Raw genomic sequence first — 7,153 nt, forward strand, 5'->3', positions numbered from 1 at the left:
ATTGACCCTAGTTTTTGAAAAATGCCTCAAGGTCACCCAAGCGCAAGCTTCTCTTTGTTCTTGCATTTGGATCTCTCTCCAAATTCTTTCACTAATCAAAAGCAAGGAAATGAGCTACCAACTATCTAAAGGCTTAAAAAGAGTAAAAGCATGATTCTTAAACTCTAAGAACATATCAGAATCATCCTAGAGCCTAAAACTTAAAACCCTTCTAAACTATTCCTATAGCAACCATGGCCAAAACATGAAATGGTGGGTTTGAAATCATATCTAGGGTAGTAGACTATAGTTCTTACCTTAACAATTTCATCTATACTTGCTAAATAATATAGTTCTCACCTTGGTCACTCACAATAGGAATAAGAAGAAAGTAATGTGAGGAAGAAGAAACTAATAGTGAAGAAAATGAGAAAGGTAAATTTAAAACTTTTCCCCTATTGACATCACTAAGTTTTAAAGGTTTTTAGCATTTCAAAAATTTAGGGGTTAATTACCCCTTTATTTCACCCCACTTTGGTCACCATTAAAAAAATACCTTTTAGCATCATTTGGGCATAACCCAAGCCCAAACCATACCACACGCAACCCAACTCTTCATGAAGGCCAACTATAATTACTCAAAGCTCAAATAGGTTATCCAAAAGTACTAGCCTTGTATTCAGGGTGTTACATTCAAAACATACTAATGAGCCAAAACATAAGTATTTAGATTGACAATAAGTCAAACTACATTTCCACTCTTTAGCCTAGACAAAGTTCTAATACCTCATTGAGTAGACCTATTATTCCAAGACCTTAAGGTCGCTCTAAAAGGTCAGGCTAAAACATCACTACCCAAAATAAGGCATACCCAAAATAATAGACCTTTGGGGGAAAAGTTTATTAGTTTTGACAATGGGGGTTTTAAAATGATTTTTAAATGAAATGTTGGGAGTCGCCACCAAATCATTTTAACATGCAATTGGAATAACAAAAATCGGGTAATTTTAATAAAATATTTTATTTATATAAAATACAAAATTTTTGTCTACGAAAGTAAAAAATCAAGTTCGGGAGCCAGTTACACATAGGGAAGGATTTGCACCCCCACAGCTCCCAAAAATTGGTACCTAGTGATTGCCCTATATTTAAAAATTAGAAATTTGGAGTTAAAGGTTTTATTTAATTTAAAAATTCACCATGTATGAAAATTCTAAAAAAGGTTATCAGTTTACCAGGACCAATAACGATGACCCTAGGGCATTTTATGCGAAAACTTCATTGTCAATACCAATAAATAAACATTGCCTTGATAATTAAGAAACTATGATGCATGATTTTGAAAAAAGATTTCAATTTACCAATAAATAAACATTGCCTTGATAATTAAGAAAATATGATCCAGATTTTGAAAAAGATTTCGATTTTACTTCGGAAATTACTAGTGGTCAACCCATGAGCACAAAACAGAGGATACACTATTAAATCTTTGATTAATGAACATTTCCTTGCTAAATTTTAAAATCAAAATGCAATCACTCAACTATTTATGAACCTAATTATACTAAGTGAATTAATTAAGGTAATCCGTAACTTAAAGTGTCAAATTATGAAATTTAAAGAAGCTAGAATACTAAACTAAAAATGGAGGCTTTAATATTGATCCTAATTTATTTTAACCAATTATTGAGTCGAATAATCAATTTATGTTTCTGGCTAAGATCATCTTTGGAGGGAACGTCCCCATCTTGTTTATATACGATGAAAGGTAATGTTGTGTGTTATTGATGCTACAATATAATGATTAAACTATGAATTATTGTTACAATTTACTTGTGTTGTATTATATACTTCGATATATGTTTTACTTTAAAGGACACACTGAGCTTTATAACTCACTTTTTAGTTTCCGTCTTTTCAGATTACTCAGACCTTTATGACTACGACCGGTACTTGGAGGATTGTTAGTAGCTCATTTTCTTTCAGGCATCGTATGAGTATTTTCATACTTTATGTCAGTTCCTCTTTTGTTAGCTATATATACTTATTTATGGGAATTCAGGATACTAAACTACTTTATTTATTTTGGGTTTTAAACTCGTAGTATATTATATATATTATGAACTCCTACTTGTGCTTATGTATTTTTTAATGATTAGTTGGTGATGCATGTTAAAATATGAGTTTTTTTTTTATTTCTATTCAATCGAAGAATTGTTGTGGCCTTTGAGATTCGATCATAACGTTCAAGTTGGATCTAGGGGTTTACATTTAGTGGTATCATAGCTTAGGTTTAATTCTCGGATTGTGTTACCAGTCAAATTTAATATTGTTCTGTAAAATTATTTCAGCGTGCATCGAAAAATTTTGAGTATGAGAAATATTTTCTAAATTTTGTTTTTACTGTAATTTTTATTAAACTAGTTTAATCTTTTCCATTTTCTAGTATGAATATTCTTTTTCGAGACTCCAGTACTGGATCTTAATTTATTTATGTGTACTCTTCTATTTCATACATAACATCATATTACACAGTAGATAGTATGACACCTCGTAAGAATAAACGTTGTTCTATACCTCCCTGCAGATATGATAGCACTCGAGGCCATAGAGGCCTGATGACTGATACTGATAGAGATCCTCCAGTTCCTGAGGTTGAGTCGTCTGATGGGCATACTCAAGCATTTGATTCCTATAATCCTATGGAGCATATTGAGCATTCTAAGCATGCACATTCCACTGGAGGTAGATCTGCGGATGATTTAGAGGATGCTACTATGGGTCGAGCAATATTACATTTACTTTAAAGATCTATTGGGGATCAGTTAGAGAAAATTGCCATTATTATCTCATCGACGATGTTGCATATAGGGTAAAGTATTTAGAGGGCTTACCCAAGCATCCTCAACTATTGGGGAGTATTGGATTGAGGATACTAGGTGTCTTCTTGATGAGATGAATTATCCGGTTGATTGGAGACTTCAGGTTATTATTTCACTATTGAAGGATGATACACTGAATTGGTGAAATTCTATGAAGATGACTACTCCGAGAGATCAGTTGACCTATGAGTTTTTTCAGAGAGCTTTTTAGGAGTTGATTTATGGGTAATTACTATATGGAAGAGTGAAACCAAGAGTTTGTGGATCTGAAACAGTGTGATATGACAGTTTAGGATTATGGGTTAGAGTTTTTGTATCTTAGTAAGTATGCTACTAGACCTATCACTACTAAGGAAGAAAAGTTTCTATTATTTGAGAATGATCTGCGTGTTGGGATCCGTAGAAAGATTGATACTCATCATGAGAGAGAATTTGTTAAGCTTGTGGACCAAGCTAAGACTACTGACGAGATGGAAGATCTTAGTAGGGAGTATTACAATCGAAAAAGAAAGCAATTAGGTTCTAAGGGTCCTTCTGGATCTTCTGTTCGTCTTGGGAAACACTTGAAAGATAATACAACAAGTTTGATTATGGGTCTAGTAATGTTTCTTTTTTGGTCGGTCTGAGAATAAGAGTGTTTCTTCTGCACAATGTGTTGTTCTTACTTGTACTTTCTATAGTAGACTGCATGATGGGGAGTTCTTCAAGAAGTTAAGAGAATGTTTTAGATGTGGTTCCACTAAACACTTTCTAAGAGGTTGCCTACAGCTTGCTCCTACTTATCAGACTCCTACATATTCTTAGGGATCATCTCAGACCAAAGAGTCGTAGTCAGAGTCGACCTACCTTATCTAGTCATGCACCAGGTTCTTCAGGTAAGGGGTGATCTGCCTCGATTAGAGGTTTTACGCAGACTAAGTCTAGATAGACTGACTTGTTTATGCTACGAGGTATCACGAGGATCGTGCCAAAATCGATGTTATTGCAGGTAATTTTACCATTCATTCAGTTCATTATTTTGCTTTGCTTATTGATGGGTCTACCCATTTGTATGTTATAAGTTACGTAGCTTATAATCATGACATTTTAGTTGATATCATTACCTGTCCAGTTACGGTTCAGTCTCCTATCAGGCAATTCATTGTGGTTGACAAAATTTACTGGAATTTTCCTCTCGAGCTCTGTGGAGAGACATTTTTAGTGAATCTTATGGAACTCTCATTGGATAAGTTCAATTTTGTTTTGGGTACTTATTGGTTAAAGGAACATCGAGTTAATCCGAATTATGAATGCAAGATAGAAATTTTGAAGACTTTGGATGATAAGGAAATTGTTTTGATCAGTGAGTATCGGGGTTATCTTTCCAATGTTATATCAACCTTGGCAGCTGAGAAAATGATTCAGAAGGGTGTCATAGCATACCTTGCATATATTCTAGATTTGAGAAAGTTTACTTTTGAAAATAAATCCATATTGTGAGGGACTTTCTGGAAGAGTTACCAAGTGTATCGCATGATAGAGAGGTAGATTTCAAAAATAAATTATATCCAGGTACTGCACCAGTGTCCATGGCTCCTTATCGTATGACACCTAAGGAATTAAGGGACCTCAAGGTTTAATTATAGGAGTTGTTGGATTAAGGGTTTGTTCAGCCTAGTACCTCTCCATAGAGAGCTCCCGTGCTCTTTGTTAAAAATAATGATGGTACATTACCTTTGTGCATCAATTATCAAAAGTTGAATATGCTGACGATTAAGAATAAATATCGGTTACCATGTATTGATTATTTGTTTGGTCAATGTCGTGGTGCAATTATTTTCTCCAAGATTGATCTTCGGTCTGGCTATTATCAGCTTAAAGTAAAAGATTCTAATGTTCTTAAAACAACTTTCTAGAGTCATTATGGCTAATATAAGTTTTTAGTGATGCAATTCGGTTTGACTAATGCCCCTGTTGCTTTTAGGGATATGATGAAATGGGTATTCCAACCGTATCTAGACCAGATTATCATTGTTTTTATCGATAATATCATTATTTATTCGAAGTTTGAGTCTGAGCACAATGAGCATTTGAGAGTTTTTTTGTAGACCTTGAAGGAAAAATAACTCTATGCGAAGTTCAATAGAGGTAATGTTCTTGGATAACATTATTTCTACTAAGGGTATTTCCGTTGATCTGAAAAAGATTGAGGCTATTATGGACTATAAACAACCTAAGAATATGGTTTATGTTCATAGTTTTTTGGGTTTGATAGGTTACCACCTGAGATATTTTAGGGGTTTTCTATGATTCCAGCTCATTTGACAAAACTTCTGAGGAAGAATGTGCCTTTTGTTTGGGGTGAAGCTCAAGAGTTGAGTTTCGAGCAGTTGAAATCTATTCTAACTCAAGCACCGATTTTGATCCAACCCGAGTCTAGAAATGATTATTCAGTATACAATGATGCTTCAAATACTGGTTTGGATTCTGTTCTGATGCAAGATGGTAAAGTAGTAGCTTATGCATCTCATCAGTTGAAGTTGCATGAGTATAACTACCCTACTCATGATCTTAAGTTAGTTGTAGTGGTTTTTACGCTAAAAATTTAAAGGCACTATCTTTATGGGGAGAGGTGTTTTAACTATATCGATAATAAAAGTCTAAAGTATATGTTGACTCAAAAGGATCTTAATTTGAGATAACGTCACTGGTTAAAGTTTCTGAAGGTTTATGATTTCAAGATTGAGTATCATCCTGAGAAAGTTAATATAGTTGTTGATGCTTTGAGTCGTAGAGTGATTACTTATTTGAGGGTGATGTTTGCCAGCCTAAGTTTATATGATGATGGTACTTTGTTAGCTGAACTCTGGGTTAAGCCTACCTTGGTGTCTGAGATTAATTCAAAATAATCCCTCGAAGCATCCTTATTCTTGTTTGTTAAATGATATGAGCAGGGTTTTGATTTTGATTACACCTTCAACGAGGATGATGTATTACGTTTCAAAGGATGTTATTGTGTCTCAAATGATCCTGAGTTACAAAATTCTATTTTGCAGAAGGCTCAAATAGTCCTTATTATATGCATCTGGGTGGTGTTAAGATGTATCGAAATCTCAGAGAATGTTACTATTGAACTGGTTTGAAAAGTGATGTCACTGAGTATGTTGCTAAATGTTTGACCTATCAATAAGTAAAAACTGAGCATTAGTTTCTGTCTGGTTTACTTCAACCCATTCAGATTGTCGAGTGGAAATGGGAGTGGGTAACTATGGATTGTTTTTGGTGGATTGTCGTTGACACAATCCAAGAAGGATTCAGTATAGGTTATCATTGATCGTCTCACTAAATCTGCTAATTTTATTACAATTTTTGACTAATTATACTCTAGACATATTGACTCGATTGTATATTTCTGTGATTTTTCATCTTCATGGGGTTCCCTTGTTTATTATTTTCGATTAATATCCAAGGTTTACGTCATGATTATAGAAGGCTCTTCATTAGGCTTTGGGTACCCGATTGAATTTCAGTACAACTTATCAATTATAGTATGATGGTAGCTCTAAACGGGTCATTCAGATTCTGGAGGATATGCTGATAGGATGTGTTATAGATTTCCAGGGCAGTTGGGAGGTTCACTTGCCTCTAGCTGAGTTTTCCTACAACAACAGTTATCAAGCCAATGTTCATATGGAACCTTATGAGGCTTTGTATCGCTTTAGGTATCGTAACCCGTTATGCTGGACTGAATTATCTGAGAGGAGTGTTGTAGGACCAGATCTTATTCAAGAGGCTAAGGGTATAATAATATTGATTTGAGACAAGCATAAGGCTTCTTTTGATAAGAAAAAGTCTTATGTTGATTTGAAGAGGCGAGATATTGAGTTTAGTGTGGGTGACCGAGTCTTTCTAAAAGTATCTCCATAGAATAAAGTTCTCAGTTGTAAAGGAAAATTGAGTCTGGTGTTTATTAGACCTTATTAGATATTGAGTCGAGTTGGTCTCGTTGCTTATTAGTTTGAGTTATTGCCTGAGCTTGAGCCCATACATGATGTCTTCCATGTCTCTATGTTGAGGCGTTGCCGTTTTGACCCATCACATATCATTTCTGTTGAGGATATTGAAGGGAGACCTGATTTGAGTTATGAGGTGGAGCCTATTCAGATCATTACCTTTGAGGATTGTGTTTTGAGAAGCTGACGTATACCGATGGTTAAGATTTTATGGAGTAATCGCAGTCTTTTAGGCCACTTGGGAGACTCGAAGGTCGATAGAGGAGCAATTTCATTGTCTTTTTCTGTCAGATAAAATTT

This window comes from Hibiscus syriacus, unplaced genomic scaffold (genome assembly GCF_006381635.1).
Source record: "Hibiscus syriacus cultivar Baekdansim isolate YM2019G1 unplaced genomic scaffold, ASM638163v2 tig00002511_pilon, whole genome shotgun sequence".
Lineage (NCBI taxonomy): Eukaryota > Viridiplantae > Streptophyta > Magnoliopsida > Malvales > Malvaceae > Hibiscus > Hibiscus syriacus.